This window comes from Aotus nancymaae, unplaced genomic scaffold (genome assembly GCF_030222135.1).
Source record: "Aotus nancymaae isolate 86718 unplaced genomic scaffold, 86718_ANA_hifiasm-v0.15.2.pri h1tg000040l, whole genome shotgun sequence".
Lineage (NCBI taxonomy): Eukaryota > Metazoa > Chordata > Mammalia > Primates > Aotidae > Aotus > Aotus nancymaae.
Window position 1 is genome coordinate 109,167,928 of NW_026988454.1, and position 21,383 is coordinate 109,189,310.

The 21,383-nt window shown below is 40.8% G+C and overlaps 1 non-coding gene across 1 annotated transcript; it reads left to right on the forward strand.

Annotated features, from left to right (window-relative positions):
* The first annotated feature begins 1,508 nt into the window (after positions 1-1,508).
* LOC135268486 (U6 spliceosomal RNA) lies at positions 1,509-1,615 on the forward strand. The gene has a single exon (XR_010336802.1). It is a non-coding gene; the product is annotated as a U6 spliceosomal RNA (small nuclear RNA).
* Positions 1,616-21,383: the final 19,768 nt, after the last annotated feature.

Genomic DNA, 21,383 nt, shown 5'->3' on the forward strand with positions numbered 1-21,383 from the left:
TCTTCAGCTGTTAGAAGTCATGTGCCTCTTTAGCATTAAGAGTATAGAACTAAAGCCAGAAGCAGAGACACTTTGATCATTATTCCTATGATATAATGTACCATATATGTATCAAATTCCTGCAAGGCAAAAGATTGATTATACCTTTTGACTTTTGAAGAGCAGGAAGTATTTTCTGTTTTGTTCCCTGGTCTAAGTGCCTAAAACATACATGCCACGTAATGGAAACTAAGTAAATACCTGTTGCATAAAGAAAAATATCATGAGGCATATTCCATTTGGAAAAAATTGAGGCCAAGATGCATCAGATGTGTGCCCACTCCATACCTACCTGTGCACAAACACTGGGCACAGCAATGGGCATAAGGAAGCCATGCCCTGCCCTAGAGGAGCTTGCAGTCCAGAGCAGGAGACTAGCACCAAAGGATTATTTGCAGTAACTCAAGCAGGGAATCCTTGAAGCCAGACCTGTTTCCTCAACTGTAAAGGAAGACATTAGAAAATCCTCTACAGTCCCTGGTTCTGTCTTGTTTTAAACGTGCTGTTTACATTTACCAGATGAAAGTTTCCAAAAGCCCAGGGCTGTGCCCTCTCATTTTTGTATTCCCTAGAGTACCTTGAAACTAAATGTTGCTTATTATCTGGGTTTTGAATTGAGCTGATGGAACTGTAATTGCCTAATTTTTAAAACAGCAATAAAATTAGAGATAAAGAAGAAAAGCTCTCTGGATATTATATTAAGAAAAGGGCATCCCCAATAAATAAATACTTGAGTATGATGCAAGGCAGAAAATCTTCCATATTCAAACAATTACAAGCTGCTCAGGACAAATGGTTTAGCAATCTTGAGCCTTGGCTTCCTCAAAAATGCAATGGGAATAATCATACCTACTCACAGAGTGGAGAGACCTCATCAGGTAATGGATGTGAAATGGCTCTCTAAGTATAAAGAACATTCACGAACATTAGTTAATGCTATTGTATGACCACCTATCAGTTCCTCACCAGTGGCTGCAGATCCACCCACACCTTCACTGCCTTCTCCCCATTCTGGTTAGTCCACTAGGTAGAGTATGGAAGAATTTGATCTTTTCTGTTAACTTTGTCAAATTGAAACTATTGGCTGTCTCATGTTTACAATTTAAAATGTAGCTAAAGTCAGGTTTACCATTGTTGAAGATACTTGTTGATAAATTAATCAGAGAAAAGAATATATGAAAGTCAGGAATGTAGATTAAAATGCTGCAGACTTTTGGTTCTTCCTATTTAGGAAGAAATATGACATAGCAAAAAAAAGTACATTATTCAAAGAAGGAAGAAGCTATGTTCACAATATTCATTGCGGTATTATTTATAATGGTGGAAATGATGACTTTCTATTCAGCAGTAGAGGCACTCCTAAAGCCACTCCTGTCCTTGAATCTCAGGCTTCACCTTTGGTAAAACAGAAGAATTTATTTAATGGAGGTTCTTGAACCAAACCTATTGATTCAAAAATTCTGAGAGTAATGCTCACTTCGGCAGCACATATACTAAAATTGGAACGATGCAGAGAAGATTAGCATGGCCTCTGCACAAGGATGACATGCAAATTCGTGAAGCGTTCCATATTTTATTAAAAAAAAATACTGAGAGTAGACTCAAGGCCTAGAAATTTGCATTGAACACTAATGGCTAAAGGAATGGCTGTGGTATAATCATTTAATGGACATTTTTAAAAGATAATGTAGCAACATGGGAAAATATTATAATTATTAAGTTAAAAAAACAGAAACAAAATTGCAAAACCATGGAAAAGATGTATATTCAAGTAGACAAGAAATGTATGGGATGTATTTTTTAAAACAGTTTGAGTTATTAATCTAGAATACTGAGAGTCAATTGCCTTCCTTTATTTTTTGTACTAAATGTTATAATGTTGCTTAGATGATTTTGAAATCTGTATTCATTCAGACCAATCAATAGGTGGATTTGGGATTTTATGCATACTTTAGAAAAAAGGAACCGCCAATGGTTGTAGTTTCTGCCCCTCCTATAATTTATTTAATGTTAGTAAATATTAATAATTGGCTTTACAGAAATACCTTATATTGTTCAATAGACACGGAGGTGGGACATGATTGAGAATCATAGTTTACCTCTGTCAGAAAAAAACAAACCAACAACTATAGCAACTGCTACCACAAATTTAGAACCCAGAAATGTTCACACCATGGCAATTTGGGGTGCAGACATTATAGCCAAATACATAAAATACCACTGTGGCTCCCTTAGAACCATCCAAAAGATTAAAGAGCATTGACACCTATTGAAAATAGGTATTTCTAGATTAAAGGTTTAGGTATCTGTTAATCCCTTAATACCTTTAGCTGAAATGCATTCTCTGGCATCACACAGGAAAAAAATGAGTCAAGAAGCTTGCTAACCTATAAAATACTGACTAGCAATAGTCTGCTGGCAGGCAAATCTTTTTTTTTTTTTTTTAGACAGAATCTCACTACATTGCCCAGACTGGCCTCAAATTCCTGGGTTCAAGGGATGCGCCAGCCTCAGCCTCTCAAGTAGCTGGGATTACAGGTGAATGCCACTGTGGCCAGCAAAAGCCACATAGTAATAGTTATTTTCAGGCAATTAAAGCATTTAAGGGGTGAGCACCTCTTCCCCATGCCTCATTCTTTTCCCTGAGAAACTGTGTAATGCTCATATTTCTCAGTAAAGTGGATGGCAGATGCTAGAATCATTACCAGGTTAAGTTAAAACAATTGTTACTTAAGAGATTCAGGTCAAAATGAACCTTCTCCTTTTTTATAGATAACTATCTCTAATTCCTACTTTGTCTAGAACAAACATAGCCATAGAATGCCTTAGATATAGTGGAGCACAGAAATAGAAATAGCTTTCTTCTCAGTCTAATAAAAAGAAATACTTTAGTAACTCCATTACCTTTGATATCTAGGAACATAATGTAAAGTCCTGGCCATGATCAGCCATCACAGTAGAGGCTACAGAGAAAGTCTCATCAAAAACACTATTTATCCAGGGTAGGATGTAGGAATTTAGATGGTTTTAAAAGTATATATACCTCGTCCCAGACCAGCAGCAATGCTATAGAGGGGTGAGTGCAGGAACAGACTTTTGATAATTACTACAGTGGTGAAGCCAAGACACAATCTTGGGCCTTACAGGGATCTTTAAAAAGAACTAAGCTACACTAAATTAATCAAAACCTGTAATAAATGTAAATATCTAAATAGATAAATGATAGATCAATCAAGATAAATAAAAACTTATTTGATGCAAACTTTTCAGCACTTTCTGTGCTCTTGATTTCATTTGGGCAGAGAACACCCCAGCATTATTTTGTGGAGTATTAAACTCATATTTTCATTTTTCTCCGGTGAACATTTTTTCCCCTGATATTCCCCGAGTAAGAGCCAGTTTCAGCCCACTCAAGTGAAATTTTAATTCTGAAGCGGCATAAGTCATTCTGACCATAAGCCATCCTTAATCTGGGCAGGCCTGAAGAGCTGGACTGTTTCCTAAACTGTGTGGAGGATTGCAAGGATGTTTAGAAGCCAGGGTCAAGGGTCCAATGTGGCTCAAACCTCTGAGAACCCACAAGATGAACCCTGTCACAGTTCTGGGTCATGTATCACATTGGCTTCCCTGAGCATCAGACTAAGTTGAACAATCAAATTTTTCTCCAATCATTGTCCATTTACCTTCTCCCACAGCCTTTTGGTCCCTGGACATGGAGCACATTTCTGAGTTTGGGTCAGTACTTGCCTTGCTTTTGAGTGGTTGAAAATCTCACAAATAGCAGGACAATGTTGAACACACAGATAATCATTCTCCAAGGGCAACATTCTTAAAATAGTTAATGGTGCAGTTTTGGAGGAGTTGAGGTAACAGGCAGTTATAATGGATAATCTTTCAAACAGTTTTATATGAAATAGAAAATATGTCACTGGCAGAAAATCTCCCAAAAGCTAGGGTTTCTCTGCAAGATCCAGAACAGATAGGACACATCACCATGAAAACACTGAAGACATCTCGTACTTGTGATTAACCGTAACTGACACCTTATCTGTACCTCTCAGCTCAGATTAAAGGGCCCTTTCTCACATGTTAACGCATTTGATCCCACAACAAATAAGGGACATCGCACTGGGCTTATTGCCAAGTTATTCCATTACAGCAGAGAAAACATTATCTCTAGAAGGTTTTTATTGCAGCCACAAGGAAAGCTCTTCCCAGATTAAATTCCTTCCCACAAGGTTTTTCCACATGTGCCTTTTTATACATAACATATTTTACCAAATTCTCAATTCTTGGGTTTATCATTATCTTCTGCCTTCTTGCCCTCCTACAAGCAGCCTTCCTGGTGCCACAGACATTAGCAAAAAACTTCATCACAGAAATTTACTCATCCTCTCCCAGAGTTCCTCATTGTCTAACCCAGTAATGCTCATAGATGCACAATGAGAAGGCCAGGCGTGGTAACTCACACCTGTAATTCCAGCACTTTGGGAGACTGAGGCAGGCCAATCATTTGAGCTCAGGAGTTTGAGACCACCCTGGACAACATGGCAAAACCCTGTCTCTACAAAAATTACAAAAATTAGTCAGGCATGGTGGCATACCCCTGTAGTACCAACTACTTGGGAGGCTGAGGCAAGAAAATTGCTTGAACCTGGGAGGTAGAGGTTGCAGTGAGCCGAGATCATGCCATTGCACTCTAGCCTGGGTGACAGAGTGAGACTCCATCAAGAAAGAGAGAAAAGAAAGAGAGCGAGAGGGAGGGAGGGAGGGAGAGAGGGAAGGAAGGAAAGAAGGGAGAAAGGGAGAGAGGGAGGGGAGTGGGAGGGAGGGAGGGAGGGTGAAAGAAAGAAGGAAGGAAGGGAGAGAAAATGTGAGAAAATACAATGAGAGAGCCATATTATGTATTTATTTATTCATTTTTGCAGTGGTACTGTATTTGACAATCAGCAGTTAGTTCTCATCCATATTGACTGTCTACAGATTTTATAAAGATGGTGACAGGTACATATCTACCAACATACAGAGCTTATTTGGTGATTCTTCATCCTCATTACCTTTTTGTAGACAACTGCACATGGATGTGGTATGGGACATTCAGTAATCTTCTGGCCTAGACAGCTTTGTGGAGCCTGGTATGCACATCCGGAGTTCTCACCTCCTCCACGGCAAATTTCCAGATTTATCTGAGTTGCTGGAGATGCACGCTTTTTGAAGGTGCCCTTGTGAATGTTGATGATGTATTCTTGGGTCACCACCTCATTGATTGTAGAATAGCCCTTCTTCTTCTTGCTACCTATCAGGCCCAAGGTGGAAAGTCACATATGTAATTTAAATTTTGCACCCTCTGAAGCAATGGCCCAAGCTGTACCTTGACAGTGGCTGTAGTTTTTAAAAATAAAAAGAAATAAACTAATTAAAAAATTTGTTTATCGTGGTAAAATGTATATAACGTAAAAGTTACCATTTTAACCATTTTAAAATGTATGATTTAGTGGACTAAGTACATTCACAATGTTATGCAATTGTCACCACAATTCATTTCCAGAACTTTATCATCATCCAAACAGAAATTCTATACTCATTAAACAATAACTACCCATTCGCTCCTCCCTCCAGCCCCTGGTAACCACTATACTTTCTGGCTCTACAAATTTGCTTATCTAGATACTTCATATAAGTGGAATCACAATACTTGATTTTTTTAATCTGGCTTATTTAACTTAACAATGTTTTCATGGTTCATCCATGTTGTAGCATGTGGCAGAATTTCATTTCTTTTTAAGGCTGAATAATATTCCATTGTATATTTATCCACTGCTATGGTTTGGTTCTGTGATTCCACCCAAATCTCACCTCGAATCCCCATGTGTCAAGGTAGGGACCTGGTGGGAGGTGACTGGATCGTGAGGGTTGTTCCCTCCATGCTGTTCTTGTGATAGTGAGTGAGTTCTCATGAGAGCTGATAGGTTAAAAGTGTGGCACTTCCCCCTTTACTCTCTCTCTTTCTCTTGCTCTCAATGCCATGTAAGATGTGCCTTGCTTCCCATTCACCTTTTGCTATGATTTTAAGTTTCCTGAGGCCTCCCCCACCATGTGGAACTATGAGTCAGTTAAGCCTCTTTGCTTTATTAATTACCTAGTCTCAGTCAGTTCTTTATAGCAGTATGAGAATGGACTAATACAGAAAAATTGTATGCGGAGTCAGGTACTACTATAAAGATATCTCAAAATGATGTGGGAGTGACTTTGGAGCTGGGTAATGGTCAGAGGTTGGGAAAGTTTGGAGGGCTTAGAAGAAGACAGGAAGATGAAGGAAAGTTTGAAACTTTAGTCTAGCGACTTGTTCAATGGCTTTTGACCAAAATGCTAATAGTGATATGGACAATGAAGTCCAGGCTGAGGTGGTCTCAGATGGAGATGAGGAACTTATTGGGAACTGGAGTAAAGATCACTCTTGCTAGGCTTTAGCAAAGAGACTGGTAGCATTTTACCTCTGCCCTAGAGATCTGTGAAACTTTGAACTTGAGAGAGATGATTTAGAGTATCTGGTAGAAGAAATTTTTAAGTAGCAAAGCATTCAAGAGGTGACCTAGCTGATTCTGAAAGCATCCCGTCATACACATTTACAAAAAGACTGTTTGAAACTGAAACTTATGTTTAAAAGGGAAGCAGAGCAGCTGGGCGCGGTGTCTCATGCCTGTAATCCCAGCATTTTGGGAGGCTGAGGCGGGTGGATCACAAGGTCAAGAGATCGAGACCATCCTGGCCAACATAATGAAACCCTGTCTCTACTAAAAATACAAAAATTAGCTGGGCATGGTGGTGTGCACCTGTAGTCCCAGCTACTTGGGAGGCTGAGGCAGGAGAATTGCTTGAACCTGGGAGGCAGAGGTTGCAGTGAGCTGAGATTGCACCACTGCACTCCAGCCTGGTGCCTGGCGACAGAGTGAAACTCTGTCTCAAAAAAAAAAAAGGGAAGCAGAGCATAAAGATTTGAAAATTTGCAGCCTGACAATGAGGTAGAAAAGAAAAACCTATTTTCTGGGGAAAAATTCAAATGAGCTGCAGAAATTTACATAAGTAACAAGGAGCTGAATGGGAATAGCCAAGACAATGAGGAAAATGTTTCCAAGGTATGTCAGAAATCTTTGCAGCAGCCTCTCCCATCACAGGCCCAGAGGTCTAGGAGGGGAAAATGGTTTCATGGGCCAAGTCCAGGGCCCTGTTGCTCTGTACAGCTTCAGGACTTGGTGCCCTGCATCCCAGCCACTCCAGCTCTAGCAGTGGCTAAAAGAGGCCTGTGTACAGCTTGGGCCATTGCTTCAGAGGTTGCAAACCCCAAGACTTGGCAGCTTCCATATGAAGTTGGGCCTGCTGGTGTGCAGAAGATAAGAATTGAGCTTTAGGGGCCTCCACCTAGATTTCAGAGTATGTATGAAAATGCCTGGATGTCTAGGCAGAAGTCCATTGCAGGGGCAGAGCCCTCAAGGAGAACCTCTACTAGGGTAATGCAAAAAGGAAATGTGGGGTTGGAGACCCCACACAGAGTTCTTACTGGTGCACTGCCTAGTGGAGCTGTGAGAAGAGGGCCACCGCCTCCAGACCCCAGAACGATAGATCCACCAGCAGCCTTCACTGTGTGCTTGGAAAAGCCACAGGCACTCAATGCCAGCTAGTGAGAGCAGCCAAAAGAGGGGCTGTACCCTGCAGAGCCACAGAAGTGGAGCTGCCCAAGGCCTTGAGAGCCCACGCCTTTTATCAGCTTGCCCTGGATGTAAGACATGGAGTCAAAAGAGATTATTTTGGAGCTTTAAGATTTAATGGATGCTCTTCTGGGTTTCAGACTTGTATGGGGTCCATGGCCCCTTTGTTTTTGACAATTTTTCCAATTTGGAATGGGAACATTTACCCAATGCCTGTACGCCCATTGTATATTGGAAGTAACTAACTTGCTTTTAATTTTACAGGTTTATAAGCAGAAGCGACTTGTCTTGTCTCAGGTGAGACTTTGGACTTGGACTTTTGAGTTAATGCTGGAATTAGTTAAGACTTTGGGGGACTGTTGGGAAGGTATAACTGGTTTTGAAATGTAAAAGTACATGAGATTTGGGAGGGACCAAGGGTGGAATAATACGGTTTGGCTCTGTGTCTCCACTCAAATCTCATCTCAAATTGCAATCCCCACATGTCAAGGGAGGGACCTGATGGAAAGTGATTATATCACAGGGGCAGTTTCTCCCATGCTGTTCTCATGATATTGAGTTTTCATGAGATCTGATGGTTTAAAAGTGTGGCACTTCCCCTCTTTTGCTCTCTCTCTCTCCTGCTGCCATGTGAGACATGCCTTGCTTCTCCTTTGCCTTCTGCCATGATTGTAAGTATCCTGAGGGCTCCCCAGACATGCAGAACTGTGAGTCAATTAAACCTGCTTCCTTTACAAGTTACTCAGTCTCAGGCAGTTCTTTATAGCAGTGTGAAAATGGACTAATACATCTATTCAGCTGTTAATGGTCATTTGAATATTACCACTTTTGGGCTATTACGAAAAATGCTACTATGAATATTGCTGTACCAGTATTTGTTTGAGTCCCTGCTTTTAATTCTTTTGGGTATATACCTAGAATAAGTAAAATTAATCTAAAAATATAGGCCAGGTGCGGTGGCTCACGCCTATAATCCCAGCACTTTGGGAGGCCAAGGCAGGTGGATCATGAGGTCAAGAGATTGAGACCATCCTGGTCAACATGGTGAAATCCCGTCTCTACTAAAAATACAAAAAAAAATTAGCTGGGCATGGTGGTGTGTGCCTGTAGTCCCAGCTACTCAGGAGGCTGAGGCAGGAGAATTGCTTGAACCCAGGAGGCGGAAGTTGCGGTGAGCCGAGATCGCACCATTGCACTCCAGCCTGGGTAACAAGAGCGAAACTCTGACTCAAAAATAAATAAATAAATAGAAAATATATTGTACTTAACGCAATATAGCCAAACTATTACCATATCAACATATAATTAATAGAAACAATTACAGGATTTTTTACTTTTTTTCCTAAAGTCTCAAATTCCAATGCATTTATAGTACTTCTCAATTCAGACACTAAATTTTCACCAGAAACACTTGATCTGTATATAGATTTCATAAAATTATACTTGAAAAAGTAGATTCACATACCCGTTAGAACACATAAATTAATTAAAATTAAATAAAATGTGAAATTCCATTCCTCAGTCCTTAGCTACATTTCATGTGCTCAGTAACTGCATGTGGGGCTAGTGGCTTGTGAGTGAAGAGCAGAGGTCTAACCAATTGGGTAGAAAATCCTGTCTGAGCCAGGTGTGGTGGCTTACGCCTGTAATCCCAACCCTTTGACAGGCTGAGGCAGGAGGATATTTTGAGCCCAACCATTTGAGATTAGCCTATGCAATATGGTGAGACCCCATACCTATAAAAAAAGAAAAGAAAAAGAAAAGCTTCTGCTTGGCCCCTCGCAATCTGCCTCCATCCTACTTTACCCAGCCTGTTCCCCACTATTCCATAACATGTGTCCTAGACCAAATGATCTGGAACATTAATTTTACAAATATTTATCAAGCATTGACCATATGCCAAGCATTGTGCTAAACATTGGATATCATGAGAAATGAAACAATGTCTGCATAGAGCCTAAAAACAGGTTAGGCCAGCAGACAGAAACATGATAACTACACAAATAAATATATATTATAAATTGTTATATGATCTATGGGGAAAGAATGTCATTATGGAACAGGAAGATTTAAAGAGGTAATCAATAATCACACAAATAACAATATCTTACAAATTTCGATGAGTGCATGGGAAAAAAAGTAAAGGATATGATGACAGTGGACCTTATTTTGAAGGGAAGCTTCTCAGAGGAAGTAGTTTGAAGCCAAGATAGAAAGACAGATCAGCTGGATAAAGGGGTACAAAAGTGGGACAGGGTGGTAAAGTGACTGGGCAGAGGGAACAGCATGCGTAAAAGATCCAGACTAGAGAAACTCAAAGGGAGAGGAATAGTATGGCACACATGTAGAGAGTGGTGCCAGGGAGGCTGGGCAGGTAAGCAAGGACCCAGCTCAGGCAGGTCTTTAGGCCACAGTAATGATTTGGGATTTTGTACCAACTGCAATGGGAAAGCTATTAAAGGTTGTTTCAGGATGTTGCATTGGCATTTCTTTTTAAAGGCCACTCTGGCAGCTTGATGCAGAAAAGCTCTAACTCCTCAACTTGCAGCCTAAAGGGGTCTCCTTTCTTTGCTCTGGATTTTGACCTCAATTGCTCTGTCAAAACTCATTTCATCCACTATAATTCTTGCTTTGTACTTCCCTATTGTTACTTTATGTGCTGCTTTCCTTTCCTAGTTATTCATAGACTTGACTCACTGATGCACCCTACCCCAACTGTAACCTTTTCCTGCGGGCAGAAAAGATTTCGCAGTCATCATTGTGTGCCCACAGCACGGAGCATGGAGCAGATACAGTTGGCCAATCTGTTAAACCAGATTGAGCTAAAAGTCCCATCATAATTTGCTGCTTTACCCCCATAAAAAAGCATTCTGTGACCTAATTAACTCTGTCTTTAATCCAACTGCTCTATACTCTACTTGCCACAAAGACTGAAGTCCCTGAACAAGACCTGGGCAGCCCTCCAGCATCCTAGCAGGCAATACCTAGCAACCAAAAGAGGTCTTGTTTTGTTTCAGGTCAGCCTAGTGTTACAGAAGTCATCAACTTGTGTGACCTGGCACTTCAGAATCTCAAGGACTCTCCTTCTACCTTTCATAATATCGGCATGAAAACTATGTACTTTTAACAGAATTCCCAAAAAGCACAACTTTTCTCCAAGAGGTGCTTGTACTTGGCTAGCTGCACAGTCCTTAGCTAAGGACTCCAGAATCATTAGATTCCTTTCACCTTCCATTTATTGTGGGTTGAAATTTCATGATCTACGGGAAAGAAGTATGGAAAGGACCTGAGGCAGGAGGCAGGGAACCTAAAGCTGTTTCACACGGACTTCCTAGAACTAAATTGAAAGGAAAACCCTAACTTTCCACTCTTAAGTAACAAAAGGAAGAGACTACTTTCTTTGACCTTAGGGCAGATGGAAAATTGGGGCAACAAATCAGACAGATTTCTGGTCTAGTCTTCCTTTGCAACTTTGTAACTTCACTCCAGCCTCTGTAATGGTTGTTGTCACAACCAATCAGACTGATTGCTGGCTACCCCTTCATTTACATGAGGTGAGCATGAAGTGGCCAATGGGAAAACTCTAGGGAGTACTTGAACCCAAGAAGATTCTGTATCCAGGCCCTTGAGCCGCTGCCCGGGTAGCTCCCACACTGTGGAGTGTACTTTCGTTTTCAGTAAGTCCTTACTTTCGTTCTTTCGTTGCTTCCTTCTTTGCTTTGCTGGGCGTCTTGTCCAATTCTTTGTTCAAAACGTCAAGAACCTGGACAACTTGCAGTCATGACCCTCTACCGGTGACAGGCCCATATGTCAGCCTGTTTCAACAGGTGGTAATACTCATCTATTCCTACAGACTTGTTAAAAGGATTATGAGAAGCAAAAATATCTAGCATGACTTTACGATCAAACCAAACTGCTTTCTATGCCTTTAAGGATTTTTTTCTTTTCTTTTTCCTTTTTTTTTTTTTTGATGAGGAAGAGGGAGAGGGAGTAACCTTTGGCATCAACAGAAAAGCCACTAGGTTTCCTCTTGTTACCTTCCCTGGTGAGTGAGTGATACTTTTTGGCAAATATCTCAGAATTTTTTTAAAAGCTCATTTATTAAAAATAACAAACATTTTCAATATCATGAAACTTATGAGGATACAAAAAGCAAATATAATTTTAATCACAACAGCAGCAGTCTTTGTTTTACCCTCACTCTCGGGCATACTGGACACGCATTAACCGTCTACAACGGAGGGCTCATTCACGATTATAAAAGACTATGAAAGATGAGTAACGATTTAAGGCTTCTCTCCAGAGGCCCTTTCCCAGCTCCAGGCTTAGACTGAACTGCCCACGGGGACCGTTTTCTTGTAGCCCATCTCCGTCTCTTCTCTCGCCCCGCGCGATTCCACCCACTCGCGCGTCTCGGGACTTGGAACGTCCTAGGCTCCAGCCTGGACGCTCTGGGCTGTGGATCTTAAGGGGAGCACCAGGAGTCAAGGCCGCCTTCCATTCTTCCCACAAGGCCTCGAACACCCTCCAATCCCTCCTCTCCCTGGCTCAGCGCCTCCTCCGCCCCCACCCGATGTCCCCAGGCTGGGTCAGCGCGGGGACAAGGTCCGGTCATTGCCCGGGAATGACCCGGTCCGGGCGCGAGCTCAAGGAGGGGAGGGGGCGAGCGCGAGCCTAGCGAGGCCCCGCCCCATCGCCAGATGCGGCGCTGTTGGTGCGCGGTGATTGGTGGGTGCGGCAGAGGGATGAATGGGGTGACCGCCGCGGGGGAGTGGGGCGGGGCCGCCGAGGGCGCGTCGGGCGGGAGAGAGGAGCCGAGTGGCGCGGGGATGGCGGCGGCACCGCCCTGAGCCGCGGGCAGTTAACGGTCCCCACGTCGCGCGAGTGGAGGAGGGGCCCCCGGGCAGGCCCTGGTACCCGGGCCTGGCGCGAGTGTGCCCGCCGCGTTTTGGGGACCCAGACGTGATGGTGGCCCCCAAGGGCCTACGGTCCAGATTGGGGGGGCGGGAGGATGCAAGGGGAAGCCACGCCCGCCCCTCCCACCGGCGACAAAGGGCGTCCCCGCCCCTGTGGATCCCTCTCGGGTTCTCGGAGCGCGACTTGCCAAGAAGACCCGGCTCTTTTGATTGGAATTCGTGTCTGGACCCCCAGATTTTTCCTCTTCATACACCAGTACCCCTTTGTGACTCCATATTTTAGGTTCAGTCACTCATGCCCCTGATCCCAGCGCTTTGGGAGACCAAGGAAGAGGATCGCTTGAGCCCAGGACTTCGAGGCTGCAGTGAGTGGCGATCGCGCCACTGCGCTCCAGCCTTGGCGACACAGCGACCTGTCTCTAAAAACAGGAAAAAAAAATGTGCGCACGCTTTATGCCCAGCACACCCCAGTGAACAAGGCAAACTTATTTCTGCCATCCTGAAGGGCAATAGGGAAAGTAGGAGGTAAAAACAAGCAAAACAATTACAGATTGTGCTAAGTGCTGTGAACAAAGTACAGTCGTGCCTAAAGAAGAGGAAATAGAAAGAGGAGAAACTGATTTTAGCCAGGTATGGGAAAGACTTATCTAAAAAGATGACTTCTAAATTGAGACCTGGGAAGGGGAGAGGTGAGCAGTTTTAAAGAGAGAGTATACAGCCTTTGCAAAGGCCCCACTGCTACAGCGCCCTTTCCTCATCCTCTTTGACATCGGGATTCCCATAGCACTTTTTTTGTACTTCCTAAGGCACATCACCTTTTACCACATATTGGTAAAAAGTTTTATCACCTCAATTCCTGGCACATACCGAGTCCCCAAAGAATAGTCAGTACATGTACTTAGCATCCACTGACTTCCAGATTTCTTGCTATGTGCAGAGGATAATTTAACAAGTGAATCCATTCAAGAATGAATATTTTCTGAAAAGTAATTCTGTCCTTTTATGCCTGTTCCGTACTGTGCTCCCTTTATCTTTATCCCCACTTTTTGAGAATTTTTCTTAACCACAACACAACTTTCCAGGCTTTCAGACTTTCAGAGTCTAGTTACTCCTTGCTCGGCTGATCTAATAAACTAATTAGGTCTACCCATTAGTGAATGAAAGTTCAATGCATTATCCTCCCCATATAAAGTTTGTGTTTTGGTTTGTGTTATAGTAAGCTGCAATGCCTTAATTCAAAATAATAAATGAAGTGAGAAATTGAGGCACTTGACTATCCCCGAGTTGAGAAAATGTTCACTGATATTTGGGGGACATGGGTTGAGGAATGAGGATTCCTTACCAATAAGTTCCCTAACCAATGAAAAATCAGCTTAATTTGTTTACAAAGTGGCCTGCCTTGACCTCTTCTTTTTAAAATTGAGTAACCTATACCCATATGTGTATATGTTTTTCACGATATGAGGAAACCATTTTGGGAAAAGTAAATTCTTGTGACTGGTATATTGACATAGTTATCAAACACTAGGCATAACTTGATTGTTTTGATAAGTAAAGTAAATAAACTTTATTTCAATTCTTCTGTGTCTGATTCTGTTTTAAAAAGTATTATCTATTCCTATGTTACAGATTATCTCAAAATCTAGTGGTTTGGAACAACATTTTTTTGCCTCAAAGTTTCTGCAGATGAGGAATTGGGGCATAGTTTACGTTAGCAGCTTTCTCTACCTCAGAGTTTCTCACAGACTGCAGTCAAGATATCCACTGAGCCTGGAGTAATCTCAAGCCTTTTCTGGGGAAGGATCCACTTCCAAGTTCACTCATGTGGTGATTGGCAGGATTTAGTTTCTGAAGGGTTGTCAGTTTCAGAACGTCAGTTCCCAGCTCCCTGTGGACTAGAGACCAACCTTAGTTCCTTGACATATAGATACCTCCATAGCACCTTCCTTCATCAAAGTACGCAAAGCCAAGAAGTTACAGAGGGAGCGCCAGTAAGATACAGGTAACACCTTCTTTTCTAACAATCTAGGAGGTGACATTCCATCATTTTTGCCATGTTCTATCTGTTAGGAACAAGTTACTAGGTCCAACCCACCAGCAAAAATATCAGGTGGCAAAGATTATTGGGAGCCATGTCAGAAGCTGCCTACCTTGTCATTAAAGTACAATAAACTATGATATGAACTGGGTGCTTCAACATTTTTTTTTTGCACATTCTGAAACAGCCTGTGTCTTACTTGATATCTTTATCATGAGGAAAATAAATTGTCTTCTGAGAGTCTAGCTCAATAAACATTTATTGAATGCCTGCTATGTAACGGGAACAGCGTGCCAGAGGCGCAAAGATGAATGACACATATTCGTCACTTGACTTGGGGAAGAGAGGTATAAGCAAACGATTACAAATTAATATTATAAATGATAAAAGCCTGCACAGAGTGCATTGGTCATGGGGAAAGAAGGAAGGAACATTTTGTTCTAGGTCACATTCAGGGAAGTAAAAGGGTTCAGGGAAGTGAAGAGAAAAATGAAAAGATTTTGTTTAGATTAAGACTCAGTAAAGGCTGGGCCAGGGTGGCTTATGCCTGTAATCCCAGCACTTTTGGAGGCTGAGATGGGCAGATTACCTGAGGTCAGGAGTTCGAGACCAGCCTGGCCAACATGGTGAAACCCCATCTCTACTAAAAATACAAAAATTAACAAGGCGTGGTGGCTCACACCTGTAGTCCCAGCTACTTGGGAGGGTGAGGCATGAGAATCCCTTGAACCTGGGAGGTGGAGGTTGCAGTGAGCTGAGATCATGCCATTGTACTCCAGCCTGGGCAACAGAGTGAGACTCGGTCTCAAAAAAAAAAAAAAAAAAAAAAAAAAACTCAGTAGAAGTTGATCAGGCATCATAGCTCAGGCCTGTAATCCCAGCACTTAGGAGGGCGAGGTGGATGGATTTCTTGACTTCAGGAGTTTGAGACCAGCCTCGCCAACGTTTTCTGCTAAAAATACAAAAAACAAAACAAAACAAAAATAGTTGGGCTTAGTGGAATATACCTGTGGTCCCAGCTATTCAGGAGGCTGAGGTAGGAGGATCACTGGAAGGCAGAGGCTACAGTGAGCCAAGATGGTGCCACTGCACTATAGTCTGGGTGACAGAGTGACACGATGTCTCAAAAAAAGTATTAACAAACAGTATTCTGTATTTTCTAGACTGTAAACCATCTAAAATTGTCCCAATTTTATGCTCCTAGGGTATTTGAAAACTTTTACGTTTTATACCTTGTAACAGTCTTCTCTATCAGATGTATTTCAATAGAATTTCAGATCTTCTCTATCAGATGTATTTCAATAGAATTTCAATAGAATGCTATTTAACCCAACAGAGAATGGACTAAGTGAACTTGACACAAAGGGATATATGAATTTGGGAAGAAAAAAGTGCTTTACAATCAAAACCAAGAAATAGTTTTCAAAAATAATTAAACTGCAACACAAACTTGTAGAACTTCACTTGAGTCTTAACACACCACATTCACTTTTGGCAAAAGTGAACTTGAGACTGTGAAAATCAGTTGTACTACCAGTTTTTGACATGCAAGATCATGCCTAATATTGCAGGTGCACAAAAGCAAGGCCTTTTATGACACATTATACTAATAACTAAAACATCCCATAACTTAGAATAACTAATTCATTTATGGCTAAGTTTTAAAAAACATGTTTTTCAAATGACAGAATTAGCACAAAGCATAGCCTGTACTGTATCACCAGCTCCAAAAAATCTCATAAAGCACTTTCAAAACTTACTGCTTAACCAGAACATACTCCTTAACAATAAAAACCACATTGCTGTTCTTTGTCAGTTGTACACAGCTAGTTTTTTGGCTAAAAGTTTATTTATCTTATGTTTTTGTCTACTTTTATTAAAGAGCTAAAAGACCTGGAAATCTTTTAGCTCTTTAATATGTTTCAGAATGAAATAAATCAATTATGAAATGTATCTTTGAATAACCAGCAAAGTAAAGACACATTGACCATCTGTTTTAAAATCTTATCTTCAGCATATCTTAGCATATGAAGAAGGTGAGAACTGAGACTTTAAATATTAATTCTGCATTAACTGGCTTTCTATACTTGGTCATGTCACTTAACTCTCCTGTGGCTCAATTTGCTTGTCTTATTATAATGTTGAAAGCATAAAATGAGTTTGTTGAGAAAGGCCATAGAAATGCATAAGTAATAAAAAGGGAAAGAATTGTTATCAAATTGGATTCATCATTGAAATAAATAAAACAGTTTCTATTTCAAGAGAAAGTGCTTGATATTCAAGATAACTGATGCATGCATAGAAAGGGTAAGATATCCCAAATTCATAGCAATTTAAGACAAAATAATGTTTCTTTTCATTAAAACTATAGTTGCAGTCTTCTTTCTGTATAGCACTTTAAAAGGTTAAATATTCTTCGAAGCATATTAATTTTTCAGATTTTAAAATTTCAGAAAGGCAAAAGGAGAAATTTATTATCTCTACTGTAACAAGGAACTGAAAAATTATACTCACATATAGTATTTTTAAAACGATTGCAGTTATTATTTTCTTTCTCTTTGACTTAATTTTTGACCAAATGATACCTAGCAAAAACATATATTATTGACTTGCATTTCAATTTTACATTAATTCATTTATTCCTTTATCAATTCAATAAATATTTATTGAGCTTCTACCAAAGTGCCAGGCAGTGTTCTAAGTGCTGGGGAAACAGTGGTGAACAGAACAAAGTCTCTGTCCTCAATGAGCTTATGGAGTTGGGGGGATAATACACAAATATTAAAAAGTAAATCTATAGTGTGCTAGAATGTTAAGTGCTAAGGAGAAACATAAAGCAGAGTCAAAGTGTTCCAGAGTGTTGGAGGCAGGGAGGGAGGTGTTGCAAATTTAAAGAGAAGGATCCAGGAGAACTTCCTGAGAAAAAGACAATGATATAGCAACCAGCATGGAGCAAGGATGTTTAAGTCTTGGAAATTTCTGGATTCAATCATTCTAGGTATGAGGGAAAGAGTAAATGCAAAGGCCCTGAGGCAGTCTAGTGCTTGATGTGTTCAAGAAATAAGGAGGCCATTGTGGGTGGATGACAGAGTAGCTGTCGAAGGTCAGAGAAATGGCAAGGTGCAAAATCGTGAAGGATCTTATAGGCCATTGTAAAGATTTTGGCTTTCATTCTCAAGGAGATGAGAAGTTGCTAGATGACACTGAGCAGACACGTGACATGACTTGGCTTTGGTTTTCAAAGGATCACTCTGGCACCTGGTTTGGGAATAGACTGTAGGCGGCAAAGGCAGAAGTAGAGGTCTGGTTGTGAGGCTATTATAACATTAGGCAATCGTTGATAGTAACTTAAACCAGGTGGTCAGGATAGCGATGGCGAAAAGCAAATAGATTCTGCATATGTTTCAAAGGTCAAGTAGTAGAGTGTTGCTGATGCACTGGATGCAGTAGGTGAGAAAAAAGGGCTAAAGGCAATTCTAAGGTGTCTGATCTGAGAAACTGGGTCCATAGAATTGTCATTTACAAATCTAGGGACTATTGTGGGAAGATCAGGTTTGAGGGCCAATTAAGAGTTCATTTTTGGTTATGGTTAGTTGGAGATGTCTTTTAGATATCTCATTTATGAATGTATCTCATTTAGAGAAGTCATTAATACTCAAATAATGTAAGTCTGGAATTCAAGGAAAACGTATGGGCTGGAGAAATACATTTGGGAGTCATCAGACTATAGATGAAATCCAAACTCATGAAAGGGGATGATATGACCTACAAAGCAAATGTGGATAGAGAAGGCTGAGGATGCAGACTTCTTTCCTTGCCCAGTCACTCCTGAAGAGAGTACTAAAAAGTATAAAAGGAAGTAGAAAGGAAAAAGCTACAGAATCCAGAAATTGTACAAATTGTTTATTCACTAATAAAATGCGAACATTTGTGATTTGCCAGAAATTCTGCTAGCCATTAAGAAAATAACATAGCAGACCAGGCATAGGCAGTGTCTTCAAGTAGTTGATGTTAATCAAGATGAACACTCAAGGACAAGGATAGAGACAAACTGCAGTGCATATTGTTGAACAGCAGTGAAGAGAAGGAGTAGCAAAGTAACAATGGAAGTATGGAACTGACTCCAAGGTCTGAGGAGAACAAGAAACTGCATTTAATCTGTGTCTGCCTCTGACAAAGACAAGCCAGGCCTGTGGGAATTCTGGGCAGCAAGATAATAGAAAACACAAATCAGAACAGAAGAAAAAAAGATTACAGGGGAAAATAGAAAGGTAGGAACCAACAGAGACTGCAGTGTCATCTTTAGCATAAAATAACTGCTATTTGGCCTATATTTTAGTCAACTTTGACACGTCCAGAGGCAAACATTGGCTTATATCTTTTCTGAAAAGATGTGTTTCACGATGTCATGCAAATACTTCCCAATGAAACAACAGTTTCACTAATCAGAATTGTATTCTAATGAAACTTCCAACTGTATTTTTTAATTCAACTGCAGCTGCTATAACAATACAACAAATTGCCTAGGATGTTAAATACTTTCCTTTTCAAAGCAATACTGAAGTAACCTTCTAATACACTTAGAAGTGTGTGGTTGGAGGAGATTTGGGCTGAAAGATGAAAACTAAGAGCAAAAGGAAAAATGTTACCAGTGTTTAAAAATAAATAGAAGGCTGGGCGCAGTGGCTCACGCCTGTAATCCCAGCACTTTGGGAGGCCAAGGTGGGTGGATCACCTGAGGTCAGGAGTTCAAGACCAGCCTGGCCAACATGGTAAAACTCCATCTCTACTAAATACAAAAATATTAGCTGGGTGTGCTGGCGGGCACTCGTACTTCCAGGTATTTGGGAGGTTGAGGCAAGAGAATGGCTTGAACCTGGGAGGTGGAGGCTGCAGTGAGCTGAGATCGTGCCATTACACTCCAGTCTGGGCAACAAGAGAGAAAATGAGTCTTAAAGATAAATAAATTAAAAAAAAATAAAAATAAATAGAAAGAAGGAGAAGGAAGAAAATATTAATAGTTAGCTATTGAATGAAGAGAATTTAACAATCATTTCTTGGGAGACTACCATGTGGATGCTATAAATAATCAGGTAATAGTTACAAGGTTTTGTTACTGTACCTTATCTGGGTTCACATTGTGGATAGGTGGGTTAAAAGGGCAAGGATGCTTTCAGCACAGTCTCCAGAACCCAGCTGGCCAGGAATCTGATTCTGATGCTGCCTAACACAGGTTTCCTTGAACCCTGTTATTTAGTAAGCCTGGCATTGAATCCTAGGTATTCTTTTGATTTATTTGGAAAAAAATTCCACAGTTAAGTTTGGGAGTCGTTTCAGCTCCACTGTTTTTCTTTTCTTGCAGCTTTATTCATGAGTGCAATGATGCAGAAATATGAAGTAATTGTTGGGGGGGGGGGAAGCTTCTCCCAGAGATATATGACACATGATAAGCATTACATCGTGATATGTAAAATAATATATTTGCGTGTGTGTGTCTGTGTGTGTGTCTGTGTGTGTGTATGTGTGTGTGTACTGGGAACTCTAAGTCTCTGGCTGGAGAAATAATGAGAACATGACCTTACTAACATGTTTGAGAGGAGTTAATAATCCTGGGATGTGACTACCTGACAGAGGACTGGAACTCAGGAGCTGAAAAGGATTGGAACTCAGAACTCAGGCTACTGGCAGAAGATGATGATGGTGAGGGAGAATAAGAGTTCACACATTCACTCATCTAAAATATATTTATTGAGCTCTTACTATACATCAGGGATTGTACTAAGATCTACAGCTCAATAAGGAGCAAAATTCAACATGTTTTCCCCTTCAACAGAGTTTACAACCTAAAGCAGTAGTCTTTAAAGTGGGATCTATATACCCCAGGGATTGAGTGAGATGATGCCATCAGAAAGTAACTGCAATACAGGGTGGTGATGCTATAATAAAATCCAAAATACACACAATCAACAAAGAACTGTATAAAAAGGCAGCCTCTGGGGGATGGGAAGAAAATGTTAAAACTTCATATTTAATCATACAATAAGAAAAAATCACTTGATATTTAATGCAGAGCTTGACAGTTATATAAGTCTGAATTTAAAATCAACATATTTTGGTTGAATGGGCTTAAAACATTTTATTGATAGGTAAGCATAATACAAACAAGTGTGGTGTAAAACTTAAGATTTTTCGAATCTCAAGTTAAATTAGAAACTTAACACCTGGAAAGTCAAAACTTGGATGAGATGACAGAGATGAGCCCTGGCCTTGGGCTACTGGCAGAAGAGTGAGGAATGAAGGAGATACCTCACCCAAAGTGTCTGTGCCACCAGCATATGCTTTTCGTATGACCCTCCATGTCCATAGCAACATTTACGACTTTGCATTGTAGTTGCTTCCTGACTGCATCATTTTACTGCCCCAGGAAGTTTTTGAAGGTTTTCAATTTCGAATGCCTAACATAGTATCTAGCAAATTGAAGTCATTCAGTGTTTGTGGAGCTGAATAATTGACTGCTACAATCTCGATTATTAGTATATGTTTAATTTGCTTAATTTGCACATCATTTGTATACTTGCATACAATGTAAATATTTAACAGAATAAATTTGGTGGCTGGGCTCCGTGGCTCATGCCTGTAATCCCAGCACTTTGGGAAGCCGAGGTGGGTGGATTACCTGAGGTC